Raw genomic sequence first — 23873 nt, forward strand, 5'->3', positions numbered from 1 at the left:
CTCAGGTCATGATCTCATGGTCTTGAGATCAAGCTCCATGTGGGGCTCCTCACGCCGGGCGTGGAGCCTGCTTAAGATTCTCCCTCTCCCTCTCCCTTGGCCCCTCACTCCTCCCCAGCTCGTGCGTTCATGTGTGTGCATGTGTGCACACATGCTCCTCTCTCTAAAAAAAAAAACTTGAGTTGGAGATATACAATGTATATGTGCATATTTTTCTACATACAGTTAATAATACAAAGAAATTCATGCTATTTTGCAAAATAAACTATGTAGACAATAAGCGCATTAGCATTTTGATAACGTAGAAATTACTAGGGGTGAAGTTATCAAACAAAGCTACATAGCAGAGGTGGCAATTTTCCTGGTCTCTGAATAATGGGTAGAACTTGGGTTTCTTAAGGGAGCAGGTCTCTATTTAGCTTGTTTCTTTATTAACAATCATATGTAAATCAGGATATTATCTAGTGTAGTAGCCATTGGTTTGGCTTCTCAACATGCTTTTTCCTTGTTATTCCTTCATTTTGATAAGAGATGAGTTCTAACTTGGAGAGAATGAAACCAGCACAACAGAGGAAAGCAGAGCCTGGAGACAGAACTGATGACAAGACTTGAGCTCGATCCAGCTCCCTCTAAAGCCAGAACGCCCGTGGACTTGCAGGTTGCAAGAACTGATAAATTCCACCCGCCCCCCATTTTTTTCCTTAGGTTAGTTTTAATTGGGTTTTAGCCACTTTCATCAGAAAGAATCCCAGCTAATATGACAGAGTAATGAGACAGTATTTAACTCTGAATTTTAGAAGAACACCACCGTGGGTAGTGCTAGACCTCAATTTATAGTCTATTGAAATTAGAACTTGAGGTTGTTTCTCATTAGGCTTATTGGCGGTAGATAATTCTTATCCTTTGACTCAAGGCAGTGTGGGAACAGACGGGTGTCTGCATTTTCCCTTTGGAGCTTGTTATTTTTCTCATAACAGATGAATTATTTGTAAGCAAAAATTAAAGATAAAAATCAATTCCCATCATGTTTAAAAAATGTGGTGAACATATCCCTAGAGTTATGAGAGCTGCGGAGTAATTCATCTATGGAGTCCTGCTGGAAGGCAGAGCCCACCAAACCCCCAGAATTCAGGGTTAAGGGAAATGATAGTTTTATGCTTATTGATTAGAAGTTTTGCTGCAGAAGCCAGGGCAGAGATAGCCAATCTCTGAGTGATCTGGCAAATTACTTCATAACCGTTAACTAATAACCGCTAATTAATACATAAGTACACACTTATCTGTACTTCGTTATGTATTGTTTATGTATCACTGCAAACCTGAATACGTACTGCTGTTGTAATCATTCTCATTTTCCAGATAAGAAAAAATCAAGGCACAAAACTGTTTAAGGCAGGATAGGCAGCTAGGCATCTGATGCTTGTAGGACGTTCCCGTCCTCACTGCACTACACTGCTCTAGCTTATTAGTTGCCCCACAGAAGCTCCCTTTGCTATAGCTGCAACTCTCAGGTCTCAAAGCAAAGAGTTTGAGGCCAGAGACAAAATTACTTGAATAGGAAAAGGGAAAAAAATCAATTTCTCCATGAAATGCATTCCTCCATTTGCTTTAATTGGGTGAATTTTTCTTGGGAGGCTTTAAATACTGTTCCATGAATGGTTATTAGCATTGATAAAGAATAAAGAAAGATAATAACTTAATAATGCCTTCTCATTTGGAAGGAAATAATACTTAAAAACTGTGGTTCTCACCATGGGGGCAATTTTGCCACCCACAGGACATTCGGCAATGTCTGGAGACCTTTTTGGTTGTCACAGCTGGGAGACGCTACCGGCATTGAGTAGGTGGAGACCAGGGAGGCTGCCAACCATTTGACCATGCACAGGTCAGCCTCCACAACACAGAATTGTCTCCAAATGTCAATTGTGCTCAGGTTGAGAAACTCTACCTAACACAACAAGAATTCATCGAGGACACTTTTAATGAGCCATGTAGATGTCACTTTTCCAAGTTGAGAAAAATTTGAAAACAGGAGACAATATATTATCTTGGCAAGTCCAGAACACAGAAATAAGTTTATGGAAGTGACATAGCTTATATTGGACATATGAATAGAATGATAATCTGAAGTTTCTCATTAGAAAGAAAACTTATCTGTTCTTCGTGGTTTAGAAAAGTTCTTTGTGGGTTTGAGGGACCCGTTTTCAAAACTGCCAGCTTTTAGTTACTGAAAAAAATAAAATTTCTTATCACAAGACAACTCAAATTCATCAGCAAATGATCTTTGCTGACTTTTCATCATTCTTCAAATATTTCTCAATGGCTAGGGCTTTAGTAACTCCAGTCAGACATGATTTGATTTAAAAAAAAAGAAATTTTTATCTAAGTAAAAAAGAACATAATTTAGATTTATTAGTATAAAGACTAAAATGCAGTATTCTTCTACTTCATCAAGAGACTCAGTACTTTTTATGATAATCTTAGTCTCCTTAATTTGAATATTTCAAAACTAATTATATTACGAAAATTGAATGCTACACACCAATTCACTTAGATTGTATTGATCATGATGAACTAATTACTTTAGATTTATGATCTGAATAATTTATTATTGTGCAACCCACTCCACATTAGTGGTTTTCGTAAAGTAGTGCAGAAAAGCAATCTTTTGCCAACTTCTGTTCGTGTTTGAAGAAGAATTTCCTATATGTATGTCAAAATCTGTCACCACAGAACCCAGAGATGTCAGGTTATATAATGCATCGACAGAGATGTCGAGAACATTTATAAAGGGAGATTACGTTTTTAATGGAAATGATTAAAGAAAGATGCATTATTGCAGTTAAACAAAAGTCTTAACCATTGTGACTCCGGCCTGAATGCTGTTCCTGGAAGGCCCTCAAAGGTATCATTCACATAATCAACAAGGGGCAGGGCATATACTTCTTCGGTCCTACTGGAGCCAAGTAGTCATTATGGTTGGAAGTGAGAACTAGGTGTAGCATTGAAAGAAGAGTAGGGATGAAAAAAGGGAAAAGTTTTGATTCATTCATTCACTCATTCATTCATTCATCTACTCAATATGTATTTTTTCTTTCCAGCTTTAGGAAGTATAATGGACAAAAATTATATATATTTAAGGTGTATAAACTGATGATTTGATATATGTATACATTGTGAAATATTCATTGCAATTAAACTAATTAACATATCCATCACTTCCCATTTCTTTTTCTTTATTTTGTGGTGCATTCAATATGTATTTATTGATCTTCTAATATGTGCCACGCCCTGTGTTTGTGTTGGCAGCAGAAAGTGAGGAAGGCAGAATAGAAAAAAAAGAGGACAGCTTGACAAGGAACCAACCGGGCTTTTTCCTGGTCTCATAAAGTTTACAGGCTGCGGCGGAGGGGTGGTGTGGGGACTGTCAAATAGATAACTAGACAATTTGTTACACTGGTCATAAATGAAACAACAAAAAAATACAAGTATTATGAGAAAGAATGACTAGAAGAACTAATTTAACCTTGGGGGTCAGGAGAGGTACCTGGTAGGTTAGTCTTCCTTAGTGTAAAAAAACAACAAAGAAAACCAAAAAACAAAGGCATGGCTCATAGTTGATAAGCAGCACAATTCAAATATTAAATGTTCCTAATTAAATGTGAGGTTTTAGGCCTTTAAAAGACATGGAATCCTGCAGGCGGTGATTTTCACTATTAAGCTAATAAAGCAAACCAGCATCAACAGGATAGTAAAAAGTTCCAGTTGGCCTTAGCTACTGAATGACTTTTGTGGAAAAGATGGTTTTAAGGAAGGGTGAGGCTGGTGAGTGGGTAAAGAACAGGGAGAGAATGGCAGGTCTGGGAGACAAGTCCTGAAGGCGTCAGGAGCAAGCAAGAGGTAAACAAATGGTGGGACAGGCTAAGGAGCCAGTGAGGAAAACTGGCATCAAGTTCACAGGAAATGAAGCATGCTCTGAGGCAGCAGGAAGTGGAGCCCTGGCTGAACCTCCAGCAGAGGAATCTGACCTGGGCAGGAAGCGAAGGGCATCATCTGAGGAGCAGGAAGGGGAGATTGTCTTTTGTGTTGGTCGTAATGAGGAAAATAAGTATCAGTTACATAAACTTTTGCTAAAGCTTCTGTCCTGTTTGGAGTTTTAGGCAGTTTGGAGCTTCTCTAAAAAAATAATCTGTCGTTCTGGGAGGTATTTGTGAGGGACAAGAACAGAGAGAAAGACTGGAGTGTGGGGAATTGCAATGGGGATGTCTTGCCTCGGTTCCCTTCTGGGTAACACAAGATATCTGTCTCGGATCCAAATCAGAAGGAAGTAAGTCCCCCCCACCCTCCATCTCCCTTCTCATGATGAAGCGATCCACATGTGACTCTTGGTTGAGATAAATCTAATTTATGTTATAACAAGACCAAAGTTTGAGGAGTGGGAAATAGTTAAGAAGTTGTTTTTTGGTGATTATATGGATAATTTATTCTGTTTTGACTGAAGAAGGAAAAGGATAAAAGAAGCCCAAAACCCCCACCAACTCCCCTTGTGTAAATGGGAGAGGGGAACACACTGAGAAGTTACCACTGATATAATTTATTTAAAAAATATAATTTTTTTAACCAGTCGTAAACAATGTGGTATAAGGACAGGTGGGATAAAAATAACCAGCATTAAGTTAAAAAGGATAATTAAAGGAGCCAAAATAAGAGGTGAATTTTGCAAGAATCTAGCTAACTTTAGAGACTAGAGGGTCCTTTGAACATTTCTTTTCAAGACACTGTGGGGTTTTACACATTTCAGGAATCCAACAAGATACTAAATGTAAAGATCTTAAATACACACAAACATTTTTTGCTTTTTCCTCTGAAGGGAGGAGATACTAGGAGATGTGTTCTTGGCTGTCATTTGAAGAATAGCTTCTAGTACATTTTATTTTCTGTTAAAAGCTCTGGAGAACAGTTGGCAAATAGAAATTGGTCCACAGAAATAACATAGCTTCCTGGAACTTAGGAGGAAGGAAATGGGTGGTTTCTTTCATTACTATAGTATTTGTGTGTGTGTATTATGGCTAAAGATAGCCTTCTGGCTAATGTCCTCAGGAGGGAAGGTGAATCTGGAAATTAATGAATTCAAAAGTGTATACAGTTGTGTTGAATTTGCTAAGTAAGACAATAATGCTCTTTGTTTTTAATATCCTGGCTAGATCAGAAAGAGTGGATTGCAATTTGTTCCCTGATATTTAATCAGTTTAAATTAAAGGACATTATTATTTACATATGGAGAGCTAATGACTTTAATGAAGGCAAGAAAGCTTATTTACAACAAAGATGTGATTGGGGGGTGGCAAGAGGAGTGTCGATAGGGCCTTAATTGATTTGCTAATTATTTTCATTTCTGCTGGGTGTTACATAGTACTTTTACTACTGAGCAGCAGTAATAAGAATGCTGCAGCAAGCTATTTGAACTCACTAGTAGTAGCAATAGCTTCTTGAACATTTTAAGATATTTTGGGATTTTTTTAATCCTCTTTTATGTTAAAATTGTGGACTTTATAAACTTGAAGAACTAAATATATTCTTTATGTGAACTTATTTATCAGCCCAGGTCTGGGCTTCACATTTAGTGAAGTTGGAAATAAATTAGATGACAGATTTGAATTTAAATAAAAATTTAAAATGTATCTCCTAGCAATGCCAGGTATTTCTTTTTTCTTGAAGCCAATGACTGGTAATAGATATATATATCTATCCTCATTGGTATAGAGGTTCAACTTTTCTGTAGGCTTACACTTTTTTCTTAGAAAGTCATGATGCTAAAGAAAGTCCGAAATCTCCAGGAGATTCTGTACAAATGCAAACTCATTTTTTTTCTTCCACGTGTTCACTTCTCGTAACTCCTTGACCTGAACCCTTCACTTCATCTAGTTTGTGAGTCCTGTACAGTTTCTTCCTTCTGCATGCTCACTCCTGACACCAAGTTTTTGCTTAGGCGGTGCCTCCTGCCTAGAATGCTATCTCTTCCCTTATGCACATCTTTTCTCCACCTCATTTTTGTCTTATATCTACACTGATTGGGAGGAGGTGGTGAGTGATAGGGGTGGTTAATATTTACTAAGCAGGTGTCATGCTTTAGGCACTGTGTTGGCAATTACATGTATTGTTTAATAATGCCCCCATTTTACAGATGGAGGAAATGAGGCTTAGAGAATATCAGTAGACTTGTCAGTAATAAGTGGTATAAAGTCAGAATATGAATCTAGGACTTTTTGTTAGTGCTGTTGTCATTTCTAGACTTAATCATAGCGTGCCTTGAATTGCTAAGGCCTGATTTCCCTAACCAGATGGTCAGCTGCTGGCAGGCAGGGACCTTATCTTTTAGACTGCATAGAGTAGATACTCAATAGTTATAGCCTTCTGTTGAAATAAAAAATAAAATGTAAAATGTCAAAGAATTTTATAAATAGATTAAACATTGGAAGAAAGAAGCAAGTTCCAGAAAACTAGTTTCTCAAAAATCACTGCACGAAAGCCACAAGACACTGGTTCTGTGTGAGCCAGGCCCACCCCCACGGGTATCTAGAAATGAGGGGGGGTTTTCTTGGGGCATCAGAATACTGCACTTAGTGGGTGGAAGACAGGGATGTCACATGTCCTGCCCAACAGGGGAGAGCTCCATAACACGGCCAGTCCCCACATGCTGAGCAGCAGCACCAGGCTTTGTAGACCAGTGATGGAAAACGTGGGCCCAGAAGCTAGATTGAGCTCTGACCTTCCTCCACGTTTTTCTAGCTGTGTAACTCCCATCACGTTAACTGTGTGCCCTCTACTCCTTACACATAGTTCGTGCGCCATAAAGTCAGTTATTACTCACTGCTTCCCCGGAAGTGTCCCCAATGGCAAGCAATGATCTTCGAGGAGTGACAGACCTTACTAGACTAATAGTAACAGCTTATGAATCAAGATGTATTCTAAAATGGTGCTTCTCAGACCCCGATGTGCTTACAGGTCTCCTGGAAATCTTGTTAAAATGCAGATTCTGATTCAGGAGGTCTGGGGTGCGAGTCTGCATTTCTGACAAGCTCATGATGCTGGTACTCTTGTCGGTGGACAGTGGGTTGAGCGGTAAGATTCTAAAGTAACTTGGGGGAGCGGCTCACTTAATAAACAAACAATCAAGCATTTATTGCATGTCTATTGATATCTTAAATTCCAGAGATGGAGGTAATGGAGGTTGCATATAAAGAGTATAGAATTTGGTTTCTTCACAGAAGGAACATCCATCTGTTTTGCTACTTGAGAGAGAGAACATTTTCCATGGATAACCAATGGAGAACTACATTTCTCAAGAGAAAAAGGCAGAGAAATACTTTCTACCTGTGTTTCCTCATTTAAAAAAAAAAGGCATTTGGAGTACCCAAATAATTAATAATTTTAGAGGAGGTCCAGTAACTAAATAAATGAAAGACTTGGCTGCTATTCGCAGCTGCAGGATGAGCCTTGCCTATCTCAGGACTAATGTGAGCTGTGTCTTTGAGTTTTTCCGTGTGTGTTTGTGGGCTGTTGTGTATGTAGGTGAGCTGGGAAGTATCTGAGGTCTTTGCTAGGCAATTGCTTTTTTCAATATCAATAGAGAAGGGAGATCTAATCACTGCCTCCCAACCCCCGAAGATTCGAACTCTGAGTTAAGGGGCAGAAGTTCCTAAGGCAGCCTTGACTAGGGATTTTGCATATTTTAGGCAGTGGAAGTTATTTGAATATAGTCATTGAGAGAAGAGACTACTCATTATCCACTTAAAATACTTCCCGGCTGCAGCACGCTGTTGTACCGACGCCAAAGCAATTGGCTTTGCATTTGGCCAGCTGATTTAGCAAGAAATTTTGCAAATTATGCAGTCCTTACAGATGGTGCTGTTGGGTTTGTTAGAATGTTTTAAAACACTGACATACTTGACCATGAACTGAATTTCCAGCCTCTTAGAGCTACTCCAGCCAATTCTAGACTCTGTCCACAGGCAGCTGGAGACCAGGAACAGACCTTTCCTGCAACCTTATGATAAATGATTTCCTTTAAAAACCACTTGTCTAATAAAATAACTTGGTGGTAAACTTGGCCAAGGGGAACTCCTGGAACTTTTCAGTATCTTTGCTTATCTCTGAGTTGCTTGAGTAACATTTTAAAATGGTTCTTAATTGACTTTCTGATGCTTTGCCTGGAGGTCAAGGAGGAGGAGTATTTCTAGGAGGGATGATGAGTGTGCTCTGCCAGTGTGATGTGTAAATCCCCGAGAGACTGTGATGAGGGTCTATGCCTGAATGTGTAGAGACAGAACAGCTGGAGGCTGTGGCTTTCTCCTGAAAGAGGTTTCTAAATTTGCCACTAGAAACTATTAGAAAGTTCAAGGTACTGTATCACCATCAGAGGCCCATTTCTTGCTCAGATCTTTGCAACGGGGACTAGTCCTCATCTTTGCCGTTAACTGCTTGCTTGTTTTCTTGGTTTCTATTTGAATCATCACCTTTTCTCAATCTCCCTCAGTGCCCTTTGGTTGTGCTTATTTTGGCTTTACGTAAGCAGCATCTCTGGATGCATGAATGAGGCAGATAAAATTCCCCAGGGTTACTGAACTGCCCTTCATCTATTTTTAGCACTGCAATGAATTTACCATAGCCCACAGCATAATTCAATCACTCCAAGCCAGAGAGCAAATTCGGAGTTTTTTTTTTCTTTTTAACCTTTCCCAGAGGCATTTGGTATAGGCTAAGCTTAAAGGCACATAATTCAATCATTGATTATTCAAGATAAGTCATACCTAGGCTTCTGTGATAACCAGATTGTCACTTCAACTAGATGTTCAGCTTCTCATTCCTAATTTTGGGTTGGAAGCAGCACAAAGCCTATTGGTGTCCCCTGTGTGTGTGGCTCTGGCAATGCAGAAATGGCAACAAAAAAGTATCTAGTACTCACTAAGGGACTGGACTGATGACGGCCAATTTGATAGCTCTCTCTCTCAGTCAAAGGCTCTTTCTCAAGAGAACACTTGGCCTATAGCTGGAGCTGTTTGATCTTTGCCCTAGGAACCCTCCATTAAGGTGTGTCTTATTTACCACCATAGTTTCACATAGGGCCTTAACCTTTCCTGAATAGATGAGTTAGAAGGAGGAATGGGATAGACTGGTGATGGGTGGTAAGGAGGGCACATATTACATGGTGCACTGGGTGTTATACGCGACTAATGAATCATCGAACTTTACATCGGAAACCGGGGATGTACTGTATGGTGACTAACATAATAAAAAAACATTAAAATAAAAAAAGAAGAAGGAGGCATTCATTCACTGATTGATTCATTCATTCCTTCAACAAACTTTCATTGATGAACACCTACCTATATTCCAGCTTGGAACCCTGGAATGCCAGCTTTTGATAGAAATAGATCCTTACCACCCACCATTTTGGCTATAAGAGCCCCCTTATGCCTCCTCTACTTCTTGAGAACATGCTCCTCTAAGGTGGTTAGCTCTGTGCTCCTATTCAGGGTTACTCATTAGCTTTGCCTCTGCAGGGTCAGCACTACTTCTTTGAGCAAAGTGGCCCCTCCCACTTATGCATGTTGCTAGGTTGCTAGTTTCTGTCACTGATTTCTTTCACTCAGGGTCAGACTGGAGGTTCAGGAGATGATCGTCCTAGGATGTGACCTGTGATGGTTTGGGATGTGTCCACTTGGCTAGGCTGAACTACATCCTCCAGAATTCCCTTTCTAGTATGTTTCTGGCTATGGTGAGCTACAAAGAAGATTCTTTTGCAAAAATTAGAGGCTGATAGCTTGGCAGCAGCTATTTCGTAACACCCCCCTCCCCCCCCCCCCCCCAATTCAACCAAGCACTGATCTAGGTGCTGTTGTGAAGGGATTTTGTAGATGTAATTAAAGTCCCTACTCAGCTGATTTTAAATTAACCAAAGGGATATTGTTCTAGGTGATTTAATCAGTGGAAAACCCCCCAGTTTTAGTGAGATATAATTGACATACAGCACTGTATAAGGTTTAAGGTGCACAGCATGATGGTTTGATTTATATTGCGAAATGATTACGTCAGTGAGTTTAGTTAACATCCACATCTCATGTAGATATAGAAAATAAAAAAAAATTTTTTTCTTGTGATGGGAACTCTTAGGATATACTCTGTTAACAACTTTCAAATGTACCATATAGCAGTATTAACCAAAGTCAACATGTTGTACATTGCATCCCCAGTACTTATTTATCTTACACCTGGAAGTTTGTACCTTTGATCACCTTCATCCAATTCCCCCTCACTCCCAAGAAAAGCTTTAAAAAACAGGGTTTAAACCCTCTGTGATGTCAGAGAGTCCATGCGAAGAGCAGAAGGAAAGTTGTAAAATCTTTTTCTACACTTTGGGACAAAACTTATGTTGGGGTTGCTGATCTGCTGATTTGCCTTGTTGGTGTGAAGCAGCAGCTGGGCCTGAAATTGCTTTCCATTCCAGCTGGATCCTCATTTGATTTCACTGACTCCTGGGCCAAGTGTGTGTATTCAACTCCAGGACTGAAAGCCCTGGCTTCTGCAGGATACTCTCATCATCAAGTTCACTCTTGTGTGGTCCCAGCCTGCTTGTGATCTCTGCTTTCTGATTGCCTGCCCTGTGGATGTCAGGCTTGCTTAGCCAGCTTCTACAACTGTGTAAGGTGATTCCTTGTAATAACTAAATGGATAGATTAAAAAAAAAAACTGAAAAAACCCTTATACTGGTTCTGCTTCTCTAGTTAAATTCTGACACGCAACATGAACTAAAGAAGCAATTGTTTTCTTTAAATGTCATGAAGTTAGGCAGTTGGAAACCTAAATGGCCACCAACATTCATTCATTTATTCATAAAAGTGCTAGGGTTGGCAATAGAGCAAAAACAAGGTAGATTTGGACCTACCTTGGGAGAGCAGACCTTCTAGCAGGAAAGCAGATGTTGAGCAATATTTACAAGGATAATAAGTTAGCATGGAGCTATAACTGGGAGATCTGACCTACACTGACATATTTGAGAAGGGAAGTAAGGCCTTGGAGAGAGAGCAAGAGAGCATGACAACAAATGAAAAGCATTCAAGCGGTTCTTAAGAGAGTTGTTCATGGTGGTAGAAAGGATGGGGCTGGAGAGGCAAGCCACAGAAAGCCCTGCAAGCCAAGATAATGATGTCTGACTTTACCCTGAGGGACAAACATTTCTATTTAAAAATCTTGATACTTTTTTAAAAAAGATTTTATTTATTTATATGACAGAGAGAGACAGTAAGAGAGGGAACACAAGCAGGCAGAGTGGGAGAGGGAGAAGGGCCCTGGGATCACAACCCGATCTGAAGGCAGATGCTTAACTACTGGGCCACCCCAGTCATCCCTAAAAATCATCATACTTTGGAACCCTCTATTTCTTTTTTATTTTATGATGTCCTACTATGGTTTCACTCTGAGCCTTTAAAAATCCCACGGTGTTAGTGTGCTTGCTCCTGACTCTGCTTTTATTTCTTTCAAGTTTTTTTCTACAGTCCTCTTGTATAATCCATGATGTTTTTTATATCATGCTATTGTCACACTGGCTATTGTCATACTATTTTTAACCCATTCTCCTTCCTCATTCTTTGAATTCTCACAGCACCTGTTAAGGGGAAAAGGAAAACAAAATCTGAACTTTTAATACTAATTTATCTGACAATTCCCTTGTCTTAACATTTATTTTCTGTTCTATTAAAACTTGCATCCAAGGTTTCTGGAGGGTGGGCAGTTCACCTGGCTTCACTATTCCTGGCCTTCTGTGCCAGCCTGAGGTGCAGGGAGCTCAGCCCTTCCTGGGGCTATTAACCCTTCCTGCCTGCTAAACACCCTGATGCTCTAAGGATTTTCTTAATTAAGTAATTGAGCCACATACCATCCTTGAAAAGTGGGGCAGTAAATACCATCAATTCCATGGGCTAGAGAGATAAGAAAGACTGATTTGGAGAAGGTAGAACTTATGTGACAAAACCAACCACAAATCTGAGTAGGTTAAGCATGAGCTCAAATTTTATTTTTGTCTTCCTTTGCTCTTCCTCATTTTTCAAAATGTCCTCTTCAGGTGTCCCCTATAGCTGTCTTTGGGGAAGCAACTAGGTATAGAGGGGTGAACCAAATTTTAAAAGCAGATTGATTTGGGTTGAAAATCTGGTCCCACCATAGCCTATTCCTTTATCTGTAAAATGGGAAAAATATTATCTACCTGTCAAATGACATGTGCAAAGTCACTAGTTTAGTGCTAGGTACGCAGATGGAGTTCAGTAAATTTGTGGAATTAAGCACTGTGATCTTGAACAAGGTGACTTACCTAGTGGCAGAAGGAGAGGATTTAACTACATAGTAGTTTATCTTTCTTTTTACCTTTTGTACACATTTTTATACAAGAAGTAAGAAGCATCATTTGCTTTAAGAGCCAGTATCTGATCTCTCAAGGTCCAAGTCAGGAGTCATGATAGATGGTCAGGTTCATGGATTGTGAGGACACTTGTAGAACTTAGCCAGACTTGCTTAAAAGTGAATTGGAGTTGGGGTGCCTGGGTGGCACAGTTGGTTAAGTGTCCGACTATTGGATTTGGCTCAGGTCATGATCTCAGAGTCCTGACATGGAGCCTGGGGTTGGGCTCTGTGCTCAGCAGGGGGTCTGCTTGATATTCTCTCTCTCCCTCTGCCCTCCCCCTGCTTGTGCACACCCCCCCTAAAAATAATTAATTAAAAAGAAAGTGAATTGTAGTTAACTAAATTTATTGTGGTAATTATTTAACATATACGCTATCAAATCATTATGTTGTATACATTTATTTTTTTTTTAAAGATTTTATTTATTTATTAGACAGAGATAGAGAGAGCCAGTGAGAGAGGGAACACAAGCAGGGGGAGTGGGAGAGGAAGAAGCAGGCTCATAGCGGAGGAGCCTGACGTGGGGCTCGATCCCACAACGTCGGGATCACGCCCTGAGCCGAAGGCAGACGCTTAACCGCTGTGCCACCCAGGCGCCCCTATGTTGTATACCTTTAATACAATGTTATATGTCAATCATATTTTAATGAAACTGGAAAAAAAAAGAGAAACTATTCTCACTGTTAAAAAAAAAGTGAATTGGAGTGGAAAAGTTTTGGAAATAGACAGTGGTGAGGGCTGTATAACACTGCAAGTGTAATTAATGCCACTGAGTTGTACACTTAGAAGTGGTTAAAATGGGGGGCTCCTGGTTGGTGCAGTCGTTAAGCGTCTGCCTTCAGCTAAGGGCGTGATCCCAACATTCTGGGATTGAGCCCTGCATTGGGCTCCTCTGCTGGGAGCCTGCTTCTTCCTCTCCCACTCCCCTGCTGTGTTCCCTCTCTCGCTGGCTGTCTCTCTCTGTCAAATAAATAAATAAAATCTTTAAAAAAAAGTGATTAAAATGGTAAATTTTATGTTATGTATATTTTACCACAATAAAAAAAAATTAACCCCTCCCCCCACCAAAAAAAAAGTGAATTGGAGAGAGATCTGCTGACTGAATAACTCCTCCTCCCACTCCCAAATGTAGGCTAGCTTAGTAATAATGTGACCCACTTAAGAACAAATGAACCTTATAGGGACTATTGTTGCTAAATGCTTCTAGAGTACGAGTGAGGAGGGTCCATACCTAAATTCCTCATCTTACAGATGAGGGGTTGGAGGCCCTGAAAGTGTGACTTGTTCAAGACTACACGCACAGCACCTCAATCCCCTGCGAGGGGACTGCTGCTATTGTGCTGTGCCATGCTACTTCACCGGAGCCTCTAGGGCCATCGGGGCCTCTGGGTGCTCAAGTGGGGCCTTTTCCTTCCACCTTTTCACCAGGTCCCTGATGCTTGTCGCTAAGCATCCAGTGGCTCCAAGCTCTGAATCTGCCAGAGTCAAGACTAGGGGATTGGGTTTCAGTCCAGTTTAATCCTCCCAGAGCTAAGCAGGTACAGGCCATGAATGATGTCTGACGATTCCACACTTCTGTCCTGCTGCCTGAACTTCAGCACCAGCCCTCCAACAGGCCACCCTCTTCTCCTGTTGGGCACTTTGTTCCCTCTGCCATGAATATTCTTCTCCACTTTGATAATTCCTATTCATGCTTCAGGTTTCAGGTGAAACATGACTTTATCCAGAAAGCTTTCCTGTCCACCCAGGCTATGTTAGCTCATATGGTTGTGTGATTTTTTGGTAACCTACACTTTTTTGTAACACTTCCCTCACTTGTAATTACTTGTATTATGTCCGAATTCCATGCAGGAGGGCAGTGTCTTGGTCTTTCCTGTTTCTCGAGAACTAAGCACTGGGATGGCACATTTGTGTTCATTAAAGAAATAAAAACCCTAAAAATAAGTCAAGCCTGTCTTCTTATGACGGGGAGAATGAAGTTAATGATATACCTTTACCTGCATTAACAGGCAAGAGTGGCCAAAGGAAGTAGGGCAGACACTGCCTTTAATCTGTAGAGATTGATCTGGGCACTGGACCATATCAATATCCAGTTGCTATTCCAAGGCAATGTATAAATGAGCAGTGTGGAGGGACTGAGTTTGAACGCCCACATCAGCATTGCATACATGTGAGAATAAACAGTAAATCAGCAGCAGAGGGGATATAGGTTTGACACAAGGGAATGCTTTCGGGTATGATATTAAGGGTTGTTAAAAATGGGTTGGATTATAAAGGAGGAAGCCTTCCCTTGAGGCTTCAGAAAACAGGCCAGAGTTCCATTTCAGCTGGTTATTTTAGGCCTACCACAGGCAGCCGGGTAGACTAGACATCCTCTTAGGGTCCAGTCGTTCCATTCCTCTGACCCCTAAGAAAGCTATGGACACGGTTGTTGCCAATAAACATGCAAGCAAGCACACACACAAATGGGAGATACTTTAGCTAGTCCTGTGGCTGTAAATGTTGCTAGTTCCTTTTCTGCTGAACATTCTGAATTCACCTTTTGTTTAGAAAATTACTTCAGTCTTAAGCACAGCAAAACTCCTTCTATAAAGGACTAGTTTCATATTTCAAAGCAAGACCTACAATGCATACCAATTTAACTCTTGCACTGACACACACCTAAAAAAAGTGGAGAATACGAGCTACGCAAGAGGATTAAAAAAATTACCTACTACTCTAATTCCAAGCATACAAAGAAAACGATGTGGACATTGTTGCGTGTCCTATCCAGGGAGGAGGGACACATCTTCTCTTTCTCTGGTTTTAAAGTGAGGGAAGAGAATGGTCTTGAATATGCAAATGAATCTGATTTAATTAACTTTTATGACCACAGCTCCTTTGAGATAACCATGTAAGCCAATTAGATTCCATTAAAATTCAGTCATTTCCCTGAAGCTTCAATGAGACACCCTTGTCTTCTTGAAGAAAAAAAATGAAAAGAAACGTGAAAAGATCAAATCAGAGACAACAGAAAAGAGAGTTGTCTGCAGTGGCTGTGCTGTTTGGTCTGACCAGAAGCTGCTTCCACAGTCATTGGCTCCAGTTCGTTACCCTGCACACGCGTGGTGTGGCAGGCAGCAGTGTGAAATCATTCCAGGTCAGTCGTGTAACTGCTGACCCATAGTTTATTGTAAACTGAAGCTATGAAAGGTAAAGGTAATAATACTTTGGGCCAAAAAGCAAGCCTCATGAGGGTGAGGGAAGAATTGCCTTGACCTCAGGCCACAGACAAAGAGGAACTTATCCTATGTTTTCCTTTGCTGCCCAGTTGTGTCATAGTCTGTCCCCCCTCCCCACTCCACACAAATGTAATACATATTTAATGGAAAAATACAGAATGGCTAAAAGATGCTGCCCAAATCTAACAAGAGTTTGGAAGGCTCTGTTCTGCAATTTTGTTCCCTTCTGTCCCCCTTACTAAGGAAATTTTAGAGGACTTTATTCGTGTTTGGGGAGGGACAGGAGGGGATGAAGTGGGGAGGGTGTAATGAGGGTTTGCAGTGGGGTATCATATTCCAGTTCCTTCCTTTTCTTCTCAGCTTATATCCCATGCCACTTACCTCTCTCGTCTCTAACACTATGCAATTACAGAGCTGCCAATGGTTTTTGGATCCTGGCCCCTAAACCATTCTCTGTGGGTAGGAAAATGTATGGTGAGTCCATCAGTTGTTTGAGCCTCCCTGAAAGTGCCTTGAGATGGGTTCAGCAAATGGGCCATTGGGTTTCTGGGAGCTGTGTTGCCTGCTAGTTCTAGAAATGTTGAACGTCATGTGACTACAACAGTGCAATTAATTTGTCTACTTTACATGGGAGATACTTCTACTTCTTCACATAGACAAGCTATGTCTAAAACAAATACATTGCTAAGAGTAGATCACAGTGCCCAGCATTATGTGATTATATAATTGTGCAGGCAATTAATTGGAAGTAGAGTTAAAGTTGCTGTAGGAAGTGTTTTAATCAAGTAGATTGATTTTTAAAATTTTATATTTCCTTTAGATTTTTAAAATAATAAAGTACTTAAATTCTAACAAGGTACACAATTACAAAATAATTAGAAATAAAAAAGATGATAATGTGGAAAACAGACACTTCTGTGGTTATAAGGGAAAGGAGAAATAAAAGTAGAAAAATTAAAACCAGCCTTTTTTTTTTTTCCACCAAGAGTTTCATCTGTTTTGTTTTCAAGACCTTTAGTTTAACTAGGTCTCAAAATTATTCCCTTTGCGATGTCCTAGTTCAGAGTTGAATCATTTTGTTCCTGGATAATTATTATTTCAAGAGCTACATCTATTGAGCACTTACAGCATGCCAGGCACTTCAGCTTATTTTAACCTTTATATTAATATTCTGAAGTCGATTGTACTAGGTGGAGCAATTGAATGCCTAATATCCATTCTCTCCTCCTCTTGTTTGCTAACAGAACACAATTTTGCTTGAAGTGTTAATGTATCCAACTAAATACTCACTTTCCCAGTCTCCATCACTGCTACGGTGGCTCTGTGATCCAATTCTAGCCAATGAGATGTAAGCAAAAGTCTGCTGGGGGCTTCTGGGAAGCTTTGCTCTTTTTTTTTTTTTTAAGATTTTATTTATTTATTTGACAGAGATAGAGACAGCCAGTGAGAGAGGGAACACAAGCAGGGGGAGGGGGAGAGGAAGAAGCAGTCTCCTAGTGGAGGAGCCTGATGTGGGGCTCGATCCCAGAACGCTGGGATCACGCCCTGAGCCAAAGGCAGACTCTTAATGACTGTGCCACCCAGGTGCCCCAGCTTTGCTCTTTCTTGATAAAATGGGACACACATGGTTAATACTCTCAGCCTACCCTCTACCTTTCTGCTTTAGGTGTCAATGTGATGGCTGGAGCTGCCTTTGGTGTAAATGTGATGGAGCTGCAGTAGCCATCTTGGAAACATAATGCAATGAGCCAATATGGTAAGAAAGGAAGAGTAGAAAGACCCCAGAATCCTGATGACATCATTGAACAGCTAAATCACCCCCAGCAATTGCTTACCACAGTACTTCCAGTTGTGTGAGAAAGAGAAACAATTTTTAAAGCTACTGTTAGGGGGGCAGTTGTTTGCAGTTGAAAGCATTCCCAATCCCATTTCTCAGATAAGGAAACTAAAAGGCTAAATGACTTGCCAAAAGTATATAATCTACTTATATAATGGAGGTTTTAACTCACATATTCTGATTCTAGAATCTAGAGCTTACTCTCTTAGGCATGATTCAAGTCCCAGCAGAAGTGTCATTTTTTTAATCTGATGCTTTCCCCTGCTTCCTTCCTTTCTAGGCTCCTTGCGCTTCCGACAGGCGCCTGTAACACTTTAGACCTATTTTTAGTGCAGCATTTATCACAGGAACCCACACGCAGGGGTCATGTATGACTCCTTTAGGATTTGCACGCCTATCTCAGTGTCTGGCACAAAGTAGGTGCTTAATAATCACTGATTGAAATTTGATTTTGAATCTCACTTCCACTCTTTTTCTTTAATACCCTCTGCAGGAGATGATAACGAATAGTGAAAATGCCCAGTAGACAATAAGAGGGAGGTAGTATAGGAACAGAAAAAATCCACAAATTGGATAATTGGTTCTTGAATTACTGACCATTAACCTAAATAGTACTCACAGTAATTTCCAATTCCTCTCTTCCTCCTCACTTCCAAGTGAACAGAAGCCGTTTTTATTGAGAATGAGCTACTATCTTGATAGTAGGAATGAGTACTATTGCCCATACTGTAGAGACTCAAGAGTACTCAGGATAGGCATGTGCTTTGTAAAAGCTATTTCCCCTCAACTGTTCATAACGAAGCACTGAAAATCACTCCCAGGCCTACCCTGGACATGTAGGAGGATTTCTTCTTCACTAATACTTATTTGTATTGTCTATAAACCTCCAGGGAAAAAGAGAAACTGATGGAGAGCAATGCTCTCTACAAACTCTAATGAATTAAATTAAACTACAAGATGTAAGGGATAGTCCTGGGGACCGAGATGTGTTTTTGTTGGATGTGGGTAGACTATGGCAGGACCCCGTTAAATCTAATAAATTGTTATTCATTTTAATCCTGAAGTCTGAGGTGGAAGGTAGATCAAATGATAATCATGTGGTACCCTTTCTCTGGTGGGCTTTCATTTGGTCTGACCCAGAAAATTTGGATCTGGTTCTGGCTCCGCTCCTTCTTGGCAGTGTGATTTGATTAAATCATGACTTTTCTCTAAACCATCTTCCTATTTAATATGGGGCTAGTCATACTTATTTCACAAGGTTGAATGAAATAAGCTATGTGAAAGGACCTTGTAGACTGGGGTGAAGTCTACCAACGGCAGTTAGGACTATTATTGGGCTGATCTGCAGACAGTGGTGACGGAGAGAGGGCGGGAGGGAGGAACAAAATGGGGAACCATACTTAAGCTGCTCTCAGGCCTGCTCTGACTGAACCCGGGGTTTATTCTACGACAGCAAAGCTAATAATAATGCCCAGTAAAGCATAAGCACTTAAAAATTAGTCTGGGGTAAGGTTGGGTTTGCCAGGGAGGGTTGGTCCTGACATCACATGCTTCAAACCTGTGGTTGGCAGTCCGTTTGTTGCTCTATTATCGCCTGTTTTGGAAACGGCGAATCTAAATTGGAACTCTCTTTCCTCTGTTGAAGCTGTTTCTGCTGAGTTTCATAGCGTTGATTATAGTTCTCACACGCTGCAACTGCCTGTTTCCTTCTTGACTCACCTCCAAACTCATAAATATCCCTCACAAAACACAGAGGTTTTAAAAGTTGCCTATCTTTTAACCTTAACTTTGTGAATTCATGTGTCCCATGTAACAGCCAGGCCATAGTATCTTTCTTTCCTTATTGTTCCTAACCCATACAGGAGCAAAACCCTTGACAGACTCCCATCAGATCTTTCAAAAGAGAAGCAGACAAATGTAGGAGAGTTTCTCTGCAGTTGTGTGACCTTGGGCGGTTTCTTCAACTACAGAAAGAGGGATAATAATAACGAATGTGGAGCTGTTGTGAGCTCAAGCCATAGTGTAAGGAAGAGCACCTGGTACATGGTAAGTAGCCAATAAACATAATTGCTGTTATTAATAATAATAATAATAATAATAATAATAATAACAACAACAATATTAAGGGCATCCAGAACAAAACGACATTTAAAGTGAGTCCTGAAAAAGTTAATTTATACTTAGTAATCAAGAGGCTACCCGTCAATATTTTCCATGGGCAGATTTAGAAAAAGTCTGTGCCCTAGAAGGAGAGACAAATGTCAGCACATAAAAATCTAAATAACAATGCGATAGACGGAGGACATTTCACTACATGGAAAAACTGTTAAAAAAGATAATCCAAGATGGACTGTGGGTACCTACAGTGATTTTTTTTTTTAGTTGAGTACCTGCCTGGGTATTACTCTGTAATACATCAAAAACAGCATTACTTGCTATTATATCATGACCATGGAGTATGACAATGAGATTGCATCAGAAGCCACCAGCACCCCATGTGCCAGCTGGTTTTTAGACCAGGAGAATTCAAATGTAGAGTCAAGATCTCTTTAGGGCTGGCCAAATAGATATAACCCCCACACCAGTCACTCATCAGGGCTAGACCTTATTCTTGGAGTTTCATTTTTTAGTTAAAGACCTTGATCCTTATTAAAATGGTAATATCCTTGCTGTCATCAATCACTGACACATTTGTATGAGTGAGTTTGGGTCCTGTTTGAGGATTAAACTTTACTGAAGGAGAAGGCTCTTAGGGAAGCTGGGAGGAAAGTTGCCTCTGCAGGGAGGGCAAGAGGGATGCTTGGAGGCTGGAATAGGGTGTGGGGAGGGGGTCAGGAAGCCATCCTGACTGTCGTCTCTAGAGAAGCTGGTTGGCTGTCTGTATCCTGCAGGCAGCTTTACCTTCCGTATCCCTTATCCTGGCACTGGTCATACTTAACAGAGATGGAATGCAGATTTTCCCCCTTATGCTTCAATTTGTTCTAAGAACCAGAAAGAACAGGTGTTAAACTTACTAGCAAGCAAAGATGGCCTTATGAGTGGTGAGAAACTGCACTTCAGGCTTATTTGTAAGACCTTGCATTTTGATATTGTCAATTGTCTCCAGGGCTTTTAAAATATTGAATAAAACAATAAAAAAGTAATAAAGAATTTTTAATAGCCTAAGGTGGACAATATAGTTCTAGCAGAAAAATTATGACGTAATATTAAATCACTCTTTTTCAGGAAGATTTACTTTTTAAATGAAGCAGGAACTAACAAACATTGAATTGAGAAAGAAAGCTGTTGTTGAATAATGTATGATATTGAGGTTGGCTGTTATGAATGGTTCAAAGACCTATAGATAAAGTAATATAAAGACTGACAGTAGATTTGCTATTAATTTTTATTAATCACAGTCTGAAATTATTTGTGTATTTGTTTACTTGTTTACTATCAGTCTTCACAGTAGAATGGAAACCCAGTGAGGGAGGACAAGCACCATTTCTGTTTTTTGCTGTGTCTCCTACCACCCAGCACACTGATTAGCATGTATTTGTGGAATTACAAATTTATAATGTAGCCTCGTCCACCGGCTCAAAATTGAACTTTTCCTAAATTCACTTTATTATAAGTACTAAAATGAGGTATCTGAAGATTGTTTAAAAAACAAAACAAGGGGCGCCTGGGTGACTGAGTTGGTTAAGTGTCTGACTTTGGCTCATCTGACTTTGGCTAAGGTCATGATCTCCAGGTCCTGGGATCGTGCCCTGTGTCAGGCTCCCCACTCAGCGGGAGTCTTCTTCTCCCTCTTCCTCTGGCCCTCCTGCCACTCTGTTGCACTCTCTCTTTCTCTCTATCAAATAAATAAATAAATAAATAAGATCTTTAAAACAAAATGAAACTCAATCCTGACCTCAAATTATATATGATAATCACAAAAATCTTCTTCAGTAGACACAGATTAGCATGGCTCTATATTTTTAACATCTGTTATTTTTAAATAAATTATTCAACATTATTAGGTTACTTATAAATGACATCAATCATTTAGCACTGCAGGGCTAAGTCTTGAAGAATTGTTTTTAGAAGCTAGATTGGTAAAGTGTTAACTCTTCATATTCCCCAGAAAGGATTAAAGCAATTTGGACTCTCACCAGGGTCCCTCCCTTCTTCCCCTATTGAAAATTTAATTAATGTGTACATTATTTGGGCTGCCCGTTCCAACACTGCTGGACATAGGCAGAGGTAGGAGTTTCAACAGGGCGCCTGGGACTAAAGCAACCCCCCCCCCCCCCCCCCCGCCCCGCAACCATTAGAAGAGTGAAATCTGGCGAGGCCTGTTGTTTAAGGCAATGACTCAAAGACTAGCGTGCTGACTGCTAAAGACTCGCTGTTACATAGAAGTCCCTGTCAGGCCTTTACGGATTGAAACGAATCATTGTCAGTTGTGCTCTTCATCTGCTGGATGTATTTTATCTGTTATTTAGAGTATTAAGAATCACTGTTTGATCTATTTGTACAATTGTCACACATTCATACTTCGGGTTTTCTGCACACCTATAAAAAATACGTTGTTTAAGGACAAATTGAGAAGGTTGATCACCCTATACCTAGCTGTGTTGTCGAGAGAGCCTTATCAGGAATTCTTGAAACCAGAGCGTGCAATTGATTTGGAGTCCAGTATTGCATTTTACTTTTTGTAAAGATTTGTTTATTATTTTAGAGAGAACAGGAATGTGAGCAGGGGGAGGGGCAGAGGGAAAGAATCTCAAGCAGAGTCCCTGCTGAGCCTGGAGCCCTGATATAGGGCTCAGTCTCACGACCCTGAGGTCATGACCTGAGCGAAATCAAGAGTCGATGCTTAACCGACTGAGCCACCCCTGTGCCCCCAGTATTGCATTTAAAGGATAATAAATCTCCATCATGGCAAAGAAACATAAATCAATAGGCAGTACAAGTATACATGTTTTAAGGGATTGCCTTGTGCAAAGTTCTTTGAAGTACTACTCTTTGGAACCACTTTGGGATTTAGATATTGGTGCCTCACTCCTTTTTGGTCCCAGAAACACATGGTCAAAGTATCCAGAAGCATTTGAAGTGGTTTAGACAACTGTGAAGAATTTTACCAGGGTAACCAGACTATACATGGGTTCAAGATTGATTACATGGATAATAATAGTATCCATATCAAAGGTAGCAGTGATGCCACTGAAAGAATGAATCATTGCTGTGGAACAATCTTATATGAGAACCAGCTTTCCCCTCTGTGCAAATGGGATTGATATGTGCATTGGAAAATGCTCCTGTCATTCATTCTTCTGTGCTGGAGACATAAATGCTGAGGGAGGAAAGTGCTAGAAGCCATGACTGTCAGGAATTAAAGACATTGTGTCTATGGTTTGAGCACCCCACTCCTCTACTGTACATGTTAACTCTTTGAACCTCTGATCTTGTCAATCTGCTTTCCCAGTCCCTTTTTATGATTGACACCTGACTGATTTCTAGGGTGTAGAGGCAGCATTGCATAGGAGAAAGATCAAAGGTTTAGAGTCAGATACATTAGGTTTAAATCCTGGGTCAGCCCACTACTAACTATAAAATGTAGGCAAGTCTCCTGACTTCTCTTGAGTTTCAGTTTATCATCTACAATATAGGTTTAACGATTCTTTTCATGATTGTCGTGAGAACTAAATGGGATAATATGTGTGAAAGTGCTCAGTAGGTACTGAAATCATAGTAAAAAGGACAAACTGACGTACTGTGATGTATAGACTATGGTTGGGCAACCTCATGTCAAAGGTGGTCTGAAAAGTCTGCTGGTTTGATAAATGTTAGGCATAAGGTAGAGAAAGCACTTTTTTTTAAAATTTTATTTAAATTCAATTAATTAACATACAGTGTACTATTAGTTTCAGAGGTAGAGCTCAGTGATTCACCAGTTGCATATAACACCCAGCTCATTAGAGAAGGCACTTTAAATTAGGAGTCACAGAATACAGGGCCTAGTCTGGCCTCCACCCTCAACTGCTCTTGGGCTTTGGTTTCCACTGAGCTCAAGTGTGCAAGTTGTGTCCAAAAATTCCCAGAATTCCTTATGTTTCTGAAATTCCATGAATAGATGAAGCCTGCAATATATGAATCTGAGGTGTGTTATATTCTAGAGCAACTATTGTACCATGTATTGTATTCTATTCTACAGAAGACACCATCCACATGTTTGAATTCTGCCTCAGGAACAGTGGTCCCTATGTCTCATTCAACATGACCTTGTTCATCTTTTCCCCACTCCCCAGCCATAGCTGTTTGTACCAGGAGGGAAAATCTATTTCATGGTCGGCCTGTTAGATTGTCTTGCTGGACATTTGGGATTAGAATAT

This window comes from Ursus arctos, unplaced genomic scaffold (genome assembly GCF_023065955.2).
Source record: "Ursus arctos isolate Adak ecotype North America unplaced genomic scaffold, UrsArc2.0 scaffold_21, whole genome shotgun sequence".
NCBI classification, from domain to species: Eukaryota; Metazoa; Chordata; class Mammalia; order Carnivora; family Ursidae; genus Ursus; species Ursus arctos.